The 21188-nt window shown below is 37.9% G+C and overlaps 1 pseudogene; it reads right to left on the bottom strand.

The window, feature by feature from the left end:
- Positions 1–20478: 20478 nt before the first annotated feature.
- On the bottom strand, positions 20479–20868 carry LOC132594579 (cAMP-regulated phosphoprotein 19 pseudogene; annotated as a pseudogene).
- Between the last annotated feature and the right edge of the window lie 320 nt (positions 20869–21188).

The raw sequence follows: 21188 nt of genomic DNA, 5'->3' as shown, positions 1-21188 counted from the left end.
ACACTTTCTGTAAAGGGACAGACAGTAAGTATCTTAGGATTCACAGGCCATATAGTCTCTTTCACAACAAACTCTGCTGTTGTAGTATGAAAGCTGCCATAGGTAACATGTAGAAAAGTGAGCATGCCTGTGTCAACTACAAATTGACACTTGCCATCTACCTCTACAAGGATTAAATCAGGTGCTGCGGCAGCTGCTGACCTTCAACAACCCCTGAAAGCAATTCAGGGTGGAGATCAGGTATGAGGCACTTGGTGCTCTGAGAAAATAAGGCAGGTCTTCAGATAGATATTTTCAGGAGCTGATTTTATGAGCCCAATTCTTGCATCTCCTCATATCTAGAAAAGTGCTAAATTCTTTCATGGTGATGTCTGCTCCTCGTGACTAGCAGTAACCCTCACAAGTCCTTCTGCAAAACATGTGCTTGATTGCATGTATTCCTCCTTCACCAAAATCACGTATATATTGACCTTCCCCCCTACCTCTTTGGAGCAGTTTCTCAGAGCTATCTGAAATGCTGTCTTCAGGGCTGCAGTCCTCATTTTGCCCCAGATAAAACTTAACTCGCAACTCTCACATTGCGCATTTTTTTAAAGTCAACTCCTGTGTTACAATAAAACTTTATTTACAGAAACAAGTGCTGGGCCAGATTTAACACAGGGCCATAGTTTCCAGACTCTTTATCTAGAGCTACAGAGTCATTGTGGCTGAATTTGCACCACATGCAAAAACACGAATATGAAGGAATCGAATTTTTCTGTTTATTTAAAAATATTCAAACAATATTTACTAAGTACCCACTATATCCTGTATGTGCTAGGTGCCGGGTATACAATAGTGAGCAAGATGCAGTTCTTGCTCTCAAGAAGTTCTGAGACACTTGGGAAGTTCTGAGACACTTTTACTGAGATGGCTTTTTATTTTTATTTATTTATTATTTTTTTGTTTGTTTGTTTGTTTTGCGGTACGCGGGCCTCTCACTGTCGTGGCCTCTCCCGTTGCGGAGCACAGGCTCCGGATGCGCAGGCCCAGTGGCCATGGCTCACGGGCCCAGCCGCTCCGCGGCATGTGGGATCTTCGCGGAGCGGGGCACGAACCCGTGTCCCCTGCATCTGCAGGCGGACTCTCAACTACTGCGCCACCAGGGAAGCCCTGAGATGGCTTTTTAGTATTTTTCAGATGCAACTGAACATTTAGCTCTACTATAGAGATATTATGGTTTCATTACAACAGGGAACAAAACAAAATACTCCACAATTAAAGGTTTAAATTCTCCTGGGAAAAGTCTTTGACTCAATCCATTTGCTCATTTATTTTGCTTTTTTTAAGCCATGCTAATTATTTAAGGGAGCAAGAGAGGCTCTAAGCCCACACAATTTCCTTGACTACTTTTACACATAAATTTTAAATTTCATGTGTTAAAAATAAAAAGTATGTTTTAGGATGTGAAGTTGATAATCTTTTAAAAAGTTTTCCATGTTTAATCCTTTCTGTTATGCCTCACACTCAATGATATCACTGAGGTGAATAAGAACTGACTGTACAAAAGAAAATTGAAAGGGTGAAAAGGACAAAGATCAGGTCAAATATGAATAGAGATAATCATGATTTAAATCTTATAATTAATTTACCATGTACAGTCCACAAAAAGATGCTGGCAACAATAGAATCTCCCTGGCTTAAATCAAGCGAATTCGGGGATTAGAAATGACGTTTAATAGAATTATTATTATAAGCATATCTTATTATTAAGATGAATGAAATTCATGTTTTATCTGAGTTTCTGAACACATACTAGCAATTACAAGAATGTTTAAATAAATAAATCATCAGAAGTCTTCTACCCAAGTTAATCCCCTTTAATTAGGCAAGAGCTTAATAGAAAAGATTAGTCTTTACAAAGCTATCAGTATTTGAAAACTAAATTCAATTTGACAAATGAAAGAGATTAAATTCAAGGCAAAGCATAGAGCAAGGGTCTAGCAATCAGGAGGTCTATTTGTAAACCTGATTCCTTGAGTAAACCTGGGAAAAGTACTTTAAATCCTCAGTTCTAGATTGATGGATGGATAGAGGGATGGATAGATAGAGGAATGTGTGATAAAGCAAGTTAAATAAAATGTTAATTATAGAATATAGATGGTGAGAATATGGGTGTTCATTGTAAAACTCTTTCACCTTTTCTTTCTTTCTTTTTTTTTTTTTTTTTTCTGCGGTACGCGGGCCTCTCACTGTTGTGGCCTCTCCCGTTGCGGAGCACAGGCTCCGGACGTGCAGGCTCAGCCGCCATGGCTCACGGGCCCAGCCGCTCCGCGGCACGTAGGATCTTCCCGGACCGGGGCACGAACCCATGTCCCCTGCATTGGCAGGTGGAGTCTCAACCACTGCGCCACCAGGGAAGCCCTCACCTTTTCTGTATGTTTGAACAGTTTAGTAATAAAATATTGGAAATAAGAAAAATCCTCAGTTCTTTATAATTAGTGACAATAGGGTCATAGTCCCACTTTGACCATAAAAGATAGTTTTGTGTATGTGTGTATGTGTGTTTTACCTGACGTGCTAACCAACTTGCAGTACCTGTACTACATTTTCCACATATTCCAATATTTTAGCTCTAATTTAGTATGTTGGACTGGAAGGGATAGTGTAGATGTATTCCTTCCTCATCTTCATTTATACTCATTCCCCTGAAGTTAGGAGAGCAGCCACAAGAACAATCAGAAGCTCCATGTCACCAATCTCAGTGAAATGATTCCAAGGTTACAGTTGTCAGTCCAGCACACCACAGCAATGACAGAGTTCCCCATCTGTGTGGATTACAGATGGGCCTTATTTCTTAGGAGAGAAGGTATAGTGGAGAAAGAAAAGGTTCCTAGAACAAATACTCAGTATTTGGTTGACAACTTATCCAATTTTATGTTCTTATCATCAAGGGAAAAGGGGGTCTTGTCTCAAAAGGGAAACTCTATTACTAATTCTTATTCACCAAAGGAATTAATATTCAGGGCCCTACTTGTAAGTAGGCTGGCTAGAAAGGTGGAAACAAATTTAATGTGAGTTAAGTGAAGGAGGCAAGGCATGAGATGTAGCCAGGTATGAGAGCTCTGTGAGGCAGAGACTTTTTGGCTATTTCTGTTCACTACTATATCCCTAGGCCCTAGAACAGAGCCTAGCATGCAGCAGGTACTCACTAAATACTGAATAAAGGAATTCTACCCAATTGACTAGATTGTAAACACATTTAGGGCATGGACCACAGCTTGTCACCAATCACATTAAAAAGAACCAGGCAGTCTAGCCCCAAACGAAATCACCACAGGCTAAAATTAGAATACCAGTGGGATGCAGTGTTTCTTATCATACCTGTACTATGAGCTCTCTCTCTCAGCTTGTTCATTTAGAAACCTTAACAGCTTAACACTTTGCATGAGATGAGGTATGCATTTTGAAAAAGGAGGAAAGAAAGGGAACTTCTACTTTTAGATATGTAGAGGACTAATATTTCCTAGTTGTAATTTTAAGGCATTTAGGCAGTCTTGTGTCTATCTCAACTGACTGTTTTCTGCAAAAAATTACCTACCTTTATGTTGCTATGACTTTTGTATGACTGGAAGAGTTCTTATGAATCAGGAAGTATCAATGTTGCTATTCCTGAAAAAAAAAAAAAACTGATAAATTTGTAAGTTTTCACTGACTGACATAGAGCTGGCAATTAATCATTAATTCATTCAATTATTCACCGGGTACGTAATGAATGGCTATAATGCTTCAGGCAGTGAGCTAGGCCCTAAGGATACAAAAACAGTGAGAGTGGACCCATCTCCTAAAGGAGCTCATAGCCTGGTAGGACAGGGGGAGATAAGGATATCAATCATCAGAGTGCAGTGTAATAGGAAAGTACCCTAAGAAAAGAACGAAGAAATGGGGAACGGGGCCATTTTTCTGGTTTAACTGATTAACAACTTTAACCAATAACAGAATCATTTTAAACAGTAATAGAATCATTTTCCTATCAGAAGAGCTTTGAAAAACTATGAACCAACTACAGTATTTCACTTTAAAAAAGATAACTTTTATATTATTTGGTTAGTTTGTTAGTGCACATGGTCTTTAAAAACAAAATATGAAAAATGTGAAAAATGAATTATTATAGAGGAAGTACAAGCTTTAATAAACAGCACAATTTTTAAAAAGGGTAATTGTAATTTATAATTTATTTATTTGACTTATGCTGGATATAATTACCGTTATAATGTGTTATTATTTTCAGTCTGGCATGAGATCTGATTCCAATTTAATGCAGGCAGCCTGGTAGAGCTCTCTCTCTCAGCAGCAAGTATCCAGCCAGAGACAATATTCAAGCCTTAGAAGAATGGAGGGCCCTCATATAGTCCTTCAGTGGGAACAAGTACCATCAAGCTATGCACCTTCAGGGTTCTTATACTTAGAAAACCTCAACATATTTGTCTTAGGTATATGCTGATTGAGGGCACAATTAGCTCTGTTATTCCCAACCTTCTGGTATAGGCTTTACATATATGTGACTCGGGCAACCTTCTTATGTTGATCCTACATGCTCCTCTGGCTATAGGTTTTACAAATAAGTAAATTAGGAAACCCTAATATTGATTCTGATTATATATAGTGACCCTTGAAGCTCTTATGTGTTGATACTGATAAGATGTTATGACCAGATCTGGGACTCAGAATCATAATCATGATACTCTTCTCGCCCCTCCTCCCTCCCTCCCTCCCTCCCTCTCTCTCTCTCTCTCTCTCTCTCTCTCTCTCTCTCTCTCTCTCACACACACACACACACACACACACACACACACACACACACACACACACCATAATTACCAAGGGGGTATAGAGTTCAGAGAAGTAGGTAGTTGATATATAGGAAATAAAGAATGTGATAGTTCCAGCACACATGAGTGTTTAGATTGAGAATCATGCCCAGTATAGTCAGAAAAACAAAACTAGAATACACCACAGTCCAAAATATATGTGAAGACCACAATGTTAACAAGAGTGGTTTAGAGATCTTCAAGACCAGCATCAGTGATATAAAGACCAAGAAGGAGCCCTTGGGAATTTTAGCATAATAAACAAAGAGCTGTATTCAGAGCATTTTGGATAACTGTGCCTCTGGGGATTAGTTCCTATATAATGCTTTAGTCTGTGTACAAATTCTGCTGCTGTCTTTTGCTCAGAATAAGTGTAAATACTACTTAGCTACTACACCTAAAAGACAAACTACTGGCACACTCCATCTAGAGCATGTTATGATTCTTCCCCACAATATCAGAGGCAGGATTTACTTTATAAAAACAACATCTATAGAGAGGCTAGTAAGGAATCTCAAAAACAAAGATAAGCACACAAGCAAGAAACACCAAGTAATATTTAAATAACAGTTATCATGTAGGAAACCAAAATTAATAAACAGAAAAACTACAATCGGAAGAAACAATAAATAATGGAAAATGAAAAAATATTTTAAAATAACTATAAGTAATGTTCTCAGAAGAATAGGAGAAGTTATCAGACCCATAAACAAAGAAAATGCTGACATAAAACAAAACCAATGGCAGCTTTTTCTAATCACCTTTCCTGTTAACCTGTGCCTCAGAGAGCCCTGCTTCTTTATTCTTTATCCCATAAACACCCAAGCCCCTTGCCTTTTTGGAGCAGATTTGAGACCTGCTCTCCCGTCTCCTCACTTTGCTGCAAACCTTGGTGTCTCACCATTTTGGCTTGCTGCATATTGGGCAAAACAAACCTGCCATGTGGCTGACAGGGTCTTGGTGCTACGGCCGGGTGTCAGGCCTGTGCCTCTGAGGTGGGAGAGCCGAGTTCAGGACATTGGTCCACCAGAGACGTCCCAGCTCCACATAATATCAAACGATGAAAGCTCTCCCAGAGATCTCCATCTCAACGCTAAGACCCAGCTCCACTCAATGACCAGCAAGCTACAGTGCTGGACACCCTATGCCAAACAACTAGCAACACAGGAACACAACCACACTCATTAGCACAGAGGCTGACTAAAATCATAATAAGCTCATAGACACCCCAAAGCACACCACCAGACACCGTCCTGCCCACCAGAAAGACAAGATCCAGCCTCATCCAACAGAACACAGGCACCAGTCCCCTCCACCAGGAAGCCTACACAACCCACTGAACCAACCTTAGCCACTGGGGGCAGACACCAAAAACAACAGGAACTACGAACCTGCAGCCTGCAAAAAGGAGACCCCAAACACAGTAAGTTAACTAAAATGAGAGGACAGAGAAATACTCAGCAGATGAAGAAGCAAGGTAAAAACCCACCAGACCAAACAAATGAAGAGGAAATAGGCAGTCTACCTGAAAAAGAATTCAGAATAATGATAGTAAAGATGATCCAAAATCTTGGAAACAGAATGGAGAAAATACAAGAAACGTTTAACAAGGACATAGAAGAACTAAAGAGCAAACAAACAATGATGAACAACACAATAAATGAAATTAAAAATTCTCTAGAAGGAATCAATAGCAGAATAACTGAGGCAGAAGGAGGGATAAGTGACCTGGAAGATAAAATAGTGGAAATAACTACCACAGAGCAGGATAATGAAAAATGAAAAGAATTGAGGACAGTCTCAGAGACCTCTGGGACAACACTAAACGCACCAACATTCGAATTATAGGGATCCCAGAAGAAGAAGAGAAAAAGATAGGGGCTGAGAAAATATTTGAAGACATTATAGTTGAAAACTGTTCTAATATGGGAAACAAAATAGTCAATCAAGTTCAGGAAGTGCAGCGAGTCCCATACAGGATAAATCTAAGGAGAAACACGCCAAGACACACATTAATCAAACTATCAAAATTTAAATACAAAGAAAAAATATAAAAAGCAGCAAGGGCAAAACAACAAATAACATACAAGGGAATACCCATAAGGTTAACAGCTGATCTTTCAGCAGAAACTCTTCAAGCCAGAAGGGAGTAGCAGGACATGTTTAAAGTGATGAAAGGGAGAAACCTACAACCAAGATCACTCTACCCAGCAAGGATCTCATTCAGATTTGACAGAGAAATTAAAACCTTTACAGACAAGCAAAAGCTAAGAGAATTCAGCACCACCAAACCAGCTTTACAACAAATGCTAAAGGAACTTCACTAGGAAGCAAACACAAGAGAAGGAAAAGACCTACAATAACAAACCCAAAACAATTAAGAAAATGGTCATAGGAACGTACATATCAATAACTATCTTAAATGTAAATGGATTAAATGCTCCAACCAAAAGACGCAGACTGACTGAATGGATATAAAAACAAGACACGTATACATGCTGTCTACAAGAGACCCACTTCAGAACTAGGGACACATACAGACTGAAAGTGAGGGGATGGAAAAAGATATTCCATGAAAACAGGAATCAAAAGAAAGCTGGCGTAGCAATTCTCATATCAGACAAAATAGACTTTAAAATAAAGACTATTAGAAGAGACAAAGAAGGACACTACATAATAATCAAGGGATCAATCCAAGAAGAAGATATAACAATTGTAAATATTTATGCACCCAACATAGGAGCACCTCAATATATAAGGCAAATGCTAACAGCCATAAAAGGGGAAATTGACAGTAACACAATCAGAGTACGGGACTTTAACACCCCATTTTCACCAATGGACATATCATCCAAAATGAAAATAAATAAGGAAACACAAGCTTTAAATGATACATTAAACAAGATGGATTTAATTGATATTTATAGGACATTCCATCCAAAAAAAAGAGAATACACTTTCTTCTCAAGTGCACATGGAACATTCTCCAGGATAGGTCATATCTTGGGTCACAAATCAAGCCTTGGAAAATTTAATAAAACTGAAATCGTATCAAGTATCTTTTCCGACCTCAATGCTATATGAGTAGATATCAGTTACAGGAAAAAATTGTAAAAAATACAAACACAAAGAGGGTAAACAATGCACTACTAAGTAACCAAGATATCACTGAAGAAATCAAAGTGGAAATAAAAAGTACCTAGAACCAAATGACAATGAAACAACGATGACCCAAAACCTATGGGATGCAGCAAAAGCAGTTCTAAGAGGGAAGTTTATAGCAATACAATCCTACCTCAAGAAACAAGAAACATCTCAAATAAACAACCTAACCTTACACTTAAATCAATTAGAGTAAGAAGAACAGAAAACCCCCAAAGTTGGCAGAAGGAAAGAAATCATAAAGATCAGATCAGAAATAGATGAAAAAGAAATGAAGGAAACAATAGCAAAGACCAATAATACTAAAAGCTGGTTCTTTGAGAAGGTGAACAAAATTGATAAACCATTAGCCAGACTCATCAGGAAAAAAAGGGAGAAGACTCAAATCAATAGAATTAGAAATGAAAAACGAGAAGTAACAACTGACACTGCAGAAATACAAAGGATCGTGAGAGATTACTACAAGCAACTCTATGCCAATAAAATGGACAACCTGGAAGAAATGGACAAATTCTTAGAAAAGCACAACCTTTGGAGACTGAACCAGAGAGAGATAGAAAATATAAACAGACAAATCAGAAGCACTGAAATTGAAACTGTGATTAAAAATCTTCCAGCAAACAAAAGTCCAGGACCAGATGGCTTCACAGGCGAATTCTGTCAAACATTTAGAGAAGAGCTAACACGTATGCTTCTCAAACTCTTCCAAAATATAGCAGAGGGAGGAACACTCCCAAACTCATTCTATGAGGCCACCATCACCCTGATACCAAAACCAGACAAGGATGTCACAAAGAAAGAAAACTACAGGTCAATATCACTGATGAACATAGATGCAAAAATCCTCAACAAAACACTAGCAAACAGAATCCAACAGCACATTAAAAGGATCATAGGGCCCTGAATCAAGATGGCGGAGTAGAAGGATGTGCTCTCACTCCTTCTTGTGAGAACACCAGAATCACAACTAGCTGCTGGACAATCATCAACAGAAAGACACTGGAACTCACCAAAAAAGATACCCCACATCCAAAGACAAAGGAGAAGCCACAATGAGACGGTAGGAGGGGCGCAATCACAGTAAAATCAAATCCCATAACTGCTGGGTGGATGACTCACAAACTGGGGAACACTTATACCGCAGAAGTCCACCCACCAGAGTGAAGGTTCTGAGCCCCACATCAGGCTTCCCAACCTGGGAATGGAAGGAGGAATTCCTAGAGAATCAGACTTTGAAGGCTAGCAGGATTTGATTGTAGGACTCCGATAGGACTGGGGGAAACAGAGACTCCACTCTTGGAGGGCACACACAAAGTACTGTGGACATCGGGATCCAGGGAAAGGAGCAGTGACCCCAGAGGAGACTTAACAAGACCTACCCGCTAGTGTTGGAGGGTCTCCTGCAGAGGCAGGGGTTGGCTGTGGCTCACTGTGGGGACAAGGACACTGGCAGCTGAAGTTCTGGGAAATATTCCTTGGTGTGAGCCCTCTCAGCATCCACCATTAGCCCCACCAAAGAGCCCAGGTAGGCTCCAGTGTTGGGTTGCCTCAGGCCAAACAACCAACAGGGAGGGAACCCAGCCTCACCCATCAGCAGACAAGCGGATTAAAGTTTTACTGAGCACTGCCCACTGGAGAAACAGTCAGCTCTCCCCACCACCAGTTCCTCCCATCATGAAACTTGCACAAGCCTCTTAGATAGCTTCGTCCACCAGAGGGCAGACAGCAGAAGCAAGAACTACAATCCTGAAGCCTGTGGAACAAAAACCACATTCACAGAAAGATAGACAAGATGTAAAGGCAGAGGGCTATGTACCAGATGAAGGAACAAGATAAACCCCCAGAAAAACAACTAAATGAAGTGGAGCTAGGCAACCTCCCAGAAAAAGAATTCAGAATAATGATAGTGGAAATGATCCAGGACCTCAGAAAAAGAATGGAGGCAAAGTTCAAGAAGATGCAAGAAATGTTTAACAAAGAACTAGAAGAATTAAAGAACAAACAAACAGAGATGAACAATACAATAACTGAAATGAAAACTACACTAGAAGGAATCAATAGCAGAATAACTGAGGCAGAAGAATGGATAAGTGACCTGGAAGACAGAATGGTGGAATTCACTGCTGTGGAACAGAATAAAGAAAAAAGAATGAAAAGAAATGAAGACAGCCTAAGAGACCTCTGGGACAACATTACATGCAACAACATTCACATTATAGGGGTCCCAGAAGGAGAAGAGAGAGAGAAAGGACCCGAGAAAATATTTGAAGAGATTATAGTTGAAAACTTCCCTAACATGCGAAAGGAAATAGCCACCCAAGTCCAGGAAGCGCAGAGAGTCCCATACAGGATAAACCCAAGGAGAAACACGCCGAGACACATAGTAATCAAATAGGCAAAAATTAAAGACAAAGAAAAATTATTGAAAGCAGCAAGGGAAAAACGACAAATAACATACAACTCCCATAAGGTTAACAGCTGATTTCTCAGCAGAAACTCTACAAGCCAGAAGGGACTGGCAAGATATACTTGAAATAATGAAAGGGAAGAACCTACAACCAAATTACTCTACCTGGCAAGGATCTCATTCAGATTCGATGGAGAAATCAAAAGCTTTACAGACAAGCCAAAGCTAAGAGAATTCAGCACCACCAAACCAGCTCTACAACAAATGCTAAAGGAACTTCTCCACGTGGGAAACACAAGAGAAGAAAAGGCCCTAGAAAAACAAACCCAAAACAATTAAGAAAACTGTCATAGGAACATACATATTGATAATTACCCTAAACATGAATGGATTAAAAGCTCCAACCAAAAGACATAGGCTTGCTGAATGGAAACAAAAACAAGACCCATATATATGCTGTCTACAAGACACCCACTTCAGACCTAGGGACACGTTCAGACTGAAAGTGAGGGGATGAAGAAAGATATTCCATGCAAATGGAAATCAAAAGAAAGCCAGAGTAGCAATACTCATATCAGATAAAATAGACTTTAAAATAAAGGACATTACAAGAGACAAGGAAGGACACTACATAATGATCAAGGGATCAATCCAAGAAGAAGATATAACAGTTATAAATATATATGCACCCAACACAGGAGCACCGCAACACATAAGGGAACTGCTAACAGCTATAAAAGGAGAAATCGACAGTAACACAGTAATAGTGGGGGACTTTAACACCTCACTTACACAAAAGGACAGGTCATCCAAAATGAAAATAAATAAGGAAACGGAAGCTTTAAATGACACAATAGACCAGATAGATTGAATTGATATTTATAGGACATTCCATCCAAAAACAGCAGATTACACTTTCTTCTCAAGTGTGCACATAACATTCTCCAGGATAGATCACATCTTGGGTCACAAATCAAGCCTCAGTAAATTTGAGAAAACTGAAATCATATCAAGCACCTTTTCTAACCACAACGCTATGAGATTAGAAATCAATTAAAGCAGAAAAAACATAAAAAACACAAACACACAGAGGCTAAACAATACGTTACTAAATAACGCAAGAGATCACTGAAGAAATCAAAGAGGAAATCAAAAAATACCTAGAGACAAATGACAATGAAAACACGACGATCCAAAACCTATAGGATGCAGCAAAAGCAGTTCTAAGAGGGAATTTTATAGCTATACAAGCCTATGTCAAGAAACAAGAAAAATGTCAAGTAAACAATCTAATCTTACACCTAAAGGAACTAGAGAAAGAAGAACAAATAAAACCCAAAGTTAGCAGAAGGAAAGAAATCATAAAGATCAGAGCAGAAATAAATGAAATAGAAACAAAGAAAACAATAGCAAAGATCAATAAAACTAAAAGCTGGTTCTTTGAGAAGATAAACAAAATTGATAAACCATTAGCCAGATTCATCAAGAAAAAGAGGGAGAGGACTCAAATCAGTAAAATTAGAAATGAAAAAGGAGAAGTTACAACAGACACCGCAGAAATACAAAGCATCCTAAGAGACTACTACAAGCAAATAAAATGGACAACATGGAAGAAATGGACAAATTCTTAGAAAGGTATAACCTTCCAAGACTGAACCAGGAAGAAATAGAAAATATGAACAAACCAATCACAAGTAATGTAATCGAAACTGTGATTAAAAATCTTCCAACAAACAAAAGTCCAGGACCAGATGGCTTCACAGGTGAATTCTATCAAACATTTAGAGAAGAGCTAACACCAGTCCTTCTCAAACTCTTCCAAAATATTGCAGAGGAAGGAACACTCCCAAACACATTCTATGAGGCCACCATCACCCTGATAACAAAACCAGACAAAGATACTACAAAAAAAGAAAATTACAGACCAATATCACTGATAAATATAGATGCAAAAATCCACAACAAAATACTAGCAAACAGAATCTGACAACACATTGAAAGGATCATACACCATGATCAACTGGGATTTAGCCCAGGGATATAAGGATTCTTCAATATACACAAATCAACCAATGTGATACACCATATTAACAAATTGAAGAAGAAAAACCATATGATCATCTCAATAGAAGCAGAAAAAGCTTTTGACAAAATTCAACACGCATTTATGATAAAAACTCTCCAGAAAGTGGGCACAGAGGGAACCTACCTCAACATAATAAAGGCCATATAAAACAAATCCACAGCAAACATCATTCTCAGTGGTGAAAAACTGAAAGCATTTCCTCTAAGATCAGGAACAAGACAAGGATGTCCACTCTCAACACTATTATTCAACATAGCTTTGGAAATCCTAGCCACAGCAATCAGAGGAGAAAAAGAAATAAAAGGAATACATATTGGAAAAGAAGAAGTCAAACTGTCACTGTTTGCCAGTGACATGATACTATACATAGAGAACCCTAAAGATGCTACCAGAAAACTACTAGAGCTAATCAATGAATTTGGTAAAGTAGCAGGATACAAAATTAATGCACAGAAATTTCTTGCATTCCTATACACTAATGATGAAAAATCTGAAAGTGAAATCAAGAAAACACAATGGAATATTACTCAGCCATAAAAAGAAACGAAATTGAGCTATTTGTAATGAGGTGGATAGACCTAGAGTCTGTCATACAGAGTGAAGTAAATCAGAAAGAGAAAGACAAATACCGTATGCTAACACATATATATGGAATTTAAGAAAAAAATGTCATGAAGAACCTAGGGGTAAGACAGGAATAAAGACACAGACCTACTAGCGAACGGACTTGAGGATATGGGGGGGGGAAGGGTGAGCTTTGACAAAGCAAGAGAGAGGCATGGACATATATACACTACCAAATGTAAGGTAGATAGCTAGTGGGAAGCAGCCCCATAGCACAGGGAGATCAACTCGGTGCTTTGTGACCGCCTGGAGGAGTGAGATAGGGAGGGTGGGAGGGAGGGAGACGCAAGAGGGAAGAGATATGGGAACATATGTATATGCATAACTGATTCACTTTGTTATAAAGCAGAAACTAACACACCATTGTAAAGCAATTATACTCCAATAAAGATGTTAAAAAAGAGGAAAAAAAAGGAAAACACTCTCATTTACCATTGCAACAAAAAGAATAAAATACCTAGGAATAAACCTACCTAGGGAGACAAAAGACCTGTACGCAGAAAACTATAAGACCGTGATGAAAGACATTTAAGATGATACCAACAGATGGAGAGATACACCATGTTCTTGGATTGGAAGAATCAACATTGTGAAAATGACTCTACTACCCAAAGCAATCTACAGATTCAATGCAATCTCTATCAAACTACCAGTGGCATTTTTCATAGAACTAGATCAAAAAATTTCACAATTTGTATGGAAACACAAAAGACCCCAAATAGCCAAAACAATCTCGAGAAAGAAAAATGGAGCTGGAGGAATCAGGCTACAGGAATCAAATCAGGCTACAGGAATCAAAGCTACAGTAATCAAGACAGTATGGTACTGGTACAAAAACAGAAATATAGACCAATGGAACAGGATAGAAAGCCCAGAGATAAACGCACGCACATATGGTCACCTTATTTTTGATAAAGGAGGCCAGAATATACAATGCAGAAAAGACAGCCTCTTCAATAAGTGTTGCTGGGAAAACTGGACAGCTACCCTTAAAAGAATGAAATTAGAATGCTCCTTAACACCATACACAAAAATAAACTCAAAATGGATTAAAGACCTAAATGTAAGGCCAGACACTACAAGACTGTTAGAGGAAAACATAGGCAGAACACTCTACGACATACATCACAGCAATATCCTTTTTATCCCACCTTCTAGAGAAATGGAAATAAAAACAAAAATAAACAAATGGGACCTAATGAAACTTCAAAGCTTTTGCACAGCAAAGGAAACCATAAACAAGACCAAAAGACAACCCTCAGAATGGGAGAAAATATATGCAAATGAAGCAACTGACAAAGGATTAATCTCCAAAATATACAAGCAGCTCATGCAGCTCAGTAGCAAAAAAACAAAAACTCAATCCAAAACTGGGCAGAAGACCTAAACAGACATTTCTCCAAAGAAGATATACAGATTAACAACAAACACATGAAAGGATGCTCAACATCACTAATCATTAGAAAAATGCAAATCAAAACTACAGGGAGCTATCACTTCATACCAGTCAGAATGGCCATCAACAAAAAATCTACAAACAATAAATGCTGGAGAGGGTGTGGAGGAGAGGGAACCCTCTTGCACTGTTGGTGGGAATGTAAATTGATACAACCACTATGGAGAACAGTATGGAGGTTCCTTAAAAAACTAAAAATAGAACTACCATATGACCCAACAATCCCACTACTGGGCATATACCCTGAGAAAACCATAATTCAAAAAGAGTCATGTACCACAATGTTCATTGCAGCTCTATGTACAATAGCCAGGACATGGAAGCAACCTAAGGTCCATCGACTGATGAATGGATAAAGAAGATGTGGCACATATATACAATGGAATATTACTCAGCCATAAAAAGAAAGGAAATTGAGTTATTTGTAGTGAGGTGGATGGATCTAGAGTCTGTCATACAGAGTAAAGTAAGTCAGAAAGAGAAAAACAAATACTGTATGCTAACACATATATATGGAAACTAAAAAAAAAAAAAGGTTCTGAAGAACCTAGGGGCAGGACAGGAATAAAGACGCAGACATAGAGAATGGACTTGAGGACACGGGAAGGGGGGAAGGGTAAGCTGGGACAAAGTGAGAGAGTGGCATGCACATATATACACTATCAAATGTAAAATAGATAGCTAGTGGGAAGCAGCCACATAGCACAGGGAGATCAGTTCGATGCTTTGTGACCACCTAGAGGGGTGGGAAAGGGAGGGTGGGAGGGAGATGCAAGAGGAAGGGGATATGAGGATATATATGTATATGTATAGCTGATTCACTTTGTTATAAAGCAGAAACTAACACAGCATTGTAAAGCAATTATACTCCAGTAAAGATGTTAAAAAAAATGATAAGTCCTGGAAACTACATAAATAAAAGAGAATCAAAACAAAGAATGCAATGGATCTCTGTAATAGCATTATGGAACAGCAGAAGAGAAAAAAATGTGGCTTATAACATCAAACTAAAAGATTCTCACAAAACAATGCAAAATGAAAAAGAAATAGAAATTTTGATAAAGCAATTATAGATATGGAGATTAGGTCCAGAAGTTCAACATCCATGTAACGGGAATTCCAAAAGACCAGAAAGTACAGAGAAGAGGAAGTTAATAAATCAATAATAGAAGATAATTCCCCCCGAATGATAAAAGGTATTATTCTTCAGATGGAAAGATAAGTGCTAAGCAAGGTAAACAAAGAAGACATATATAAAACGCATTGTGGTAACATTTTGCCACAATGAATTTAAAAAAGGATTTTAAAAAATCCCAAAAGCTTCCATAAAGAAGAAAAAAGCAACAAAACCAGTAAAGTTAGTAGTTAAGGCTAAATAACTGTAGATACATAAGGTCAAAGTATTTTTTTATAATTACTTAGAACTAAAATCTTGGGAGATATCAACTTGAGATACAACGGGAAAGAAATTGTAAAGTTGCAAAGGTTATTGTCTAAAACAAGGGAATATATAGATTCTAATGAAATTTAGACTTTGATTTATAAAAAAGGATATAAATGTGTATGTTGAGAACTAACCAGATCCATAGAAAGAGCATATTCACCTTTGAAAGTACAAGAAGAAAAATAAAAGAACAAATCAAATCATCAACCCAGCTAAAAGGAAGAAAAGAGAAATGAAAGAAGAAAAATGACAAAAAACATAAAAATGATAGTAGTACTATGGAAAAATGTACCAGTAATTACAATAAATATTAATAGGTTAAATTACTCTATTAGGGGAAGACCCTGTGAATGAAAAATTTTTTTAACTTTAAATTATGAAATAATTTGAATATTACAAAAAGTTCCGTAACTAGTTAAATAATTCTGGTACAGCATTCACCCAGATTCCCCAAATGTTAATGTTTAAACCACTTTTATTTTCTGTCTCTAACTTTTCTCTGAAATGTTTAAGAGTAAGTTGCATACAGTATTTGTTTTTCTCTTTCTGACTTACTTCACTCTGTATGACAGTCTCTAGGTCCATCCACCTCACTACAAATAACCCAGTTTCATTCCTTTTTATTGCTGAGTAATATTCCATTGTATACATGTGCCAGTATATGTGGAACCTAGAAAAAAAATGGTCATGAAGAACCTAGGGGCAAGATGGTAATAAAGATGGAGACCTATTAGAGATTGGACTTGAGGATATGGGGAGGGGGAAGGGTAAGCTGGGACAAAGTGAGAGAGTTGCATGGACATATATACACTACCAAACGTAAAATAGATGGCTAGTGGGAAGCAGCCACATAGCACAGGGAGATCAGCTTGGTGCTTTGTGACCACGTAGAAGGGTGGGATAGGGAGGGTGGGAGGGAGGGAGATGCAAGAGGGAAGAGACATGGGGACATGTTTATGTATAACTGATTCAATTTGTTATAAAGCAGAAACTAACACACCACTGTAAAGAAATTATACTCCAATGAAGATGTTAAAAAAAAAAAGAGTAAGTTGCAGACAGTATGCTCTTATACAGTTTTACAGAGTACCATCTTATTGGGACAAATAGTGAAATTTAAATAAGGTCTGCAGGGGCTTCCCTGGTGGCGCAGTGTTTGGGAGTCTGCCTGCCAATGCAGGGGACACGGGTTTGGGAAGATCCCACGTGCTGGTCTGGGAAGATCCCACATGCCACAGAGCAACTGAGCCCATGCACCACAACTGTTGAGCCTGCGCTCTAGAGCCTGCGAGCCACAACTACTGAGCCTGCATGCTGCAACTACTGAGCCCATGTGCCTAGAGCCTGTGCTCCACAAGAAGATGGGCCACCACAGTGAGAGGCCTGTGCACCTCAACAGTGTGGCCACTGCTCGCCGCAACTAGAGGAAGCCTGCATGTGGCAATGAAGACCCAACGCAGCCAAATATAAATAAATAAAATTTTAAAATAAATAAATAAGGTCTGCATTGAGATAATAATATATCACTGATTATGGAATATTACTCAGCCATAAAAAGGAACGAAATTGGGTCATTTGTAGAGACGTGGATGGACCTAGAGACTGTCATACAGGGTGAAGTAAGTCAGAAAGAGAAAAACAAATATTGTATATGAACACATACTTATGGAATCTAGAAAAATGGTACAGATGAACCGGTTTGCAAGGCAGAAATAGAGACACAGATGTAGAGAACAAACATATGGACACAAAGCGGGGAAAGTCAGGGGTTGTGGTGAGATGAATTGGGAGATTGGGATTGACGTATATACGCTAATATGTATAAAATAGATAACTAATAAGAACCTGCTGTATAAAAAAATAAATAAAATTCAAAAAAATATATATCGTTGACTGATAATTTTACTGTGGTTATGTAAAAGCATCCTGTCTGTAACTTATTGATATCTTCCCTGTGATTTCTTTGAGAACTTCTTTACTTTCAAATACCACAAGATGTTACAGAATTATCTTATATTTTACCTTCCCTAGAACTGGAATCAGTAATTTCTTTAAGCAAGCCTTATTCCTTTGTTGTAGAATCATATTTAGAAATCAAGATCTGGGCACTGGGTGTGCTCATTGGTACTAGAATATCATTTGCTTCTATTACCTCTCAGTGGACAAAACTAGGATATACATGCATGTATACATACACACATACACACATCCATATTTCTGTATCTATCAATCTATCTTTCAAAAACCATGAATTAACACTGATAACTCTAATTCAAATCTAACTCCATGAGGTTTGTCCTAGGCTTCCCTCTTGTTCCCTTCTCCAACATTATGGACAGTATATTAACTTATTTACTCAATCTCAGAATACATATATTAGCTGCAGAATTGCTAACCCATACAACTATGAAAATCAAACCTATCAACAAAAGTACAATATTGGTTTCCAATTCCATCTTTATTCTTAATTTATGTTATAGCAACTTCAGTGTGTCATGGGGGAGCTCAGATGTTGGTTCAAATGTTGAAACTCATAACAGTCATCTTTTTCTATAAAAAAAACACAACTGCATTATTCAAACAGGTGAGGAAATCTCAAGGCAAGGGGCAGGGTGCATGGCTCTCTGGGAGAAAGTCCAGAACTGAGAGAGAATGAATAGCGGTGTGCAGGCTTTTTATAAGGAGAAAAGTCCCACTGGCACAGGAGTTAAAAGAGGCTCTTGTCCAATGCAAGATTTTAAAGAGGCAGCAAGAGGTTGCATGATCTTGTGAAATGGCGGGGGCGGGGTTGGGGGTAAGCTTTACCAGAAGGCTGCAGGAGGTTACAAAGGCAGGAAATAAAGCTCAGAAGTTGCTGGCTCTAAATCATACATCATCAGGAGTCCAAGTTTCTTTCCTGGGGTCTTCATAAGGTATATAGTCAAAATACTGTATTTCAGTTACTTAAGTCTTGGACTTCCTCTCTACATACACACACACTTTGTTATTCACTATGTTATGTTATTCATTTGAAATAAAATTAGGTTCATTTGTTTCTGTTTGTATTACATTTTTCTTGCCATGCCCCATCTTTGTTGATTTTATTTATTTTTCAGCATGTGAATATTAACATGGTTATAAAAGTCAGAACTATGCAAAAATGTATATTTAGAAAAGTATGATCACTCTTCCATATTTCTTCTACTCTTTTTCCATATCCCCTCCTTTCCACTTTGTTCCCAGCCACTCTTGTACATAACCAATCTAATTAGTTTCTAGCTTATCTTTTCATGTTTCTTTTTTCATATATATGCATGTATATCCATATATGTGTAATGAGCACATACACACACCTATGTATATGTATACATGTCCATATACATACACAGTTGTTACATACTGATGATTTTCGTTTCAGGACTGACCTAGACCACAAACAAACAAAAAATATGGTGTCAGTCTAGGAACTTGGCCAAAAAGCCTTTTCACTCAACATAAGTTTTATCATCAAAACCACTTCTCCACAGAGATATGTATCCCAAAATGAAATGAAATATCCAAACTTTTAAAACTCATTTATAATCAAGTCCAGTGACAGTACCATAGCTCTAGGTGCAAGCAAGTTTGTGTATGAAATCAACCTCATTCACAAAAACAAATTCATCAAAAATGAAGAAGGTCCACAGGACTCAGAATCCAAGTTTCTTAAGACCCCTGATTCATAGATAAGAATTCTTTGCAAATGGATTAAGAGAATCTGGAGAATCTAATATTTTTGAGAGGTTGTGCAAAACTATTGTATTTACAAAAATGGCACAAAAGTGAATTCAACAGTCAATGCACATGCACACTTCATTCACATATTCAACAACAAAAGGTATTCTAACACTATAGACCTGAATAAGAATACTAGCTTCAATAGTGGCTGTTATGCACTAGAGTCACATAAGTTGTACCAGAATGGGCAAATATTGCCCAAGCAAAATTCTATTGTTAAAGCTGAAACATATTTAAGGCCAATCAAGTTCAAGCACAGGATGCAAATCTTTTGGAGCCCCATCTCTTTGTTTGAAATATGTCACCTTTCTTCTAACTTGTGGTCTTAAACTTCTGCTTCACAAAATCCAAAAGGAAAATACAGAAGAACTCAATACAATAGAGTTTATTTTAGATAAGAGTAACATACAAAGCTATAATTAAGATTAATTAAAGAAAGCCAAAATATTAAAACTTGCTTATTACTTGTTGGAACCAGCCCTACACTAGGAGTTGGGTAATACATACAATTCTTTTCAAGTAGATTACTTTACATTGCTCCAACATGTTCTTTTCATCAGTGCACTGCTAAGCTAATCAAAAACTCTACACATGTATATTACCTTACAACAGCAGCACACACTACAGCTACCTGCAAAGCCATCACTCTCAAATGACTGAGTGAAAGGAAATAAAAAGTGGAGAAGTAACATATTAAGAGGAAATAATGGGAATTAGAAGATTCATGCATTTCAGCTCTTTTAACCAGTCAGTCGGCTTGCTAGCAACAAGAGATGGTTTCCGCTGAGGAAGGTCCTGTGGAGTGGGAATGTGGTCACCAGTGACCTCTGTCTTATTTGGGGCTGTAGTAGGAAGTTGCTTGTTCTTCATTTTTGCTTTAGTCATGCTGTAATCCCTAGAATCAAAATCTTTTTGCCCTTTCTGCAATCATTTCCTTAAAAAATCTGAACCTCTGGGCTTTTGTCCCAGATGAGGATACCTTGTTTTTAATCTTGCTTCTTCAGCTTTCTCTGGACTAGTTACTTTATCTTCCATTTCCTTCTGCTTCTCTGTGGAGGCTGCCTCGGGGACTTCTGGGGACATACTTCTTGCTCCCTCTTACTCTGCTTCTCCAGCTCTGCGACATCCTGAGAATCTAATATTTTAGACCCAAATACCTTCCTTTGCTTGAACGCATCAAAAAATGATAGTCATTTTTTTATTTAAGTATAGTTGATTTACAATGTTGTGTTAATTACTGCTGTACAGCAAAGTGATTCAGTTATATGTATATATACATTGTTTTTAAAGAATATTAAAAAAAAGAATGTATACATCTTTTCATGTTTCTTTACACATGAAAGGTAGCATATTATTTTGCACTTTGCTTTCTTCACTTAACAATATATCTTGGAAATCACCCC

The sequence above is a fragment of the Globicephala melas genome, chromosome X, assembly GCF_963455315.2.
Source record: "Globicephala melas chromosome X, mGloMel1.2, whole genome shotgun sequence".
Classification (NCBI taxonomy): domain Eukaryota; kingdom Metazoa; phylum Chordata; class Mammalia; order Artiodactyla; family Delphinidae; genus Globicephala; species Globicephala melas.
The sequence above is the reverse complement of the archived record's forward strand: the minus strand, read 5'-3'. Positions and strand labels throughout refer to the sequence as shown.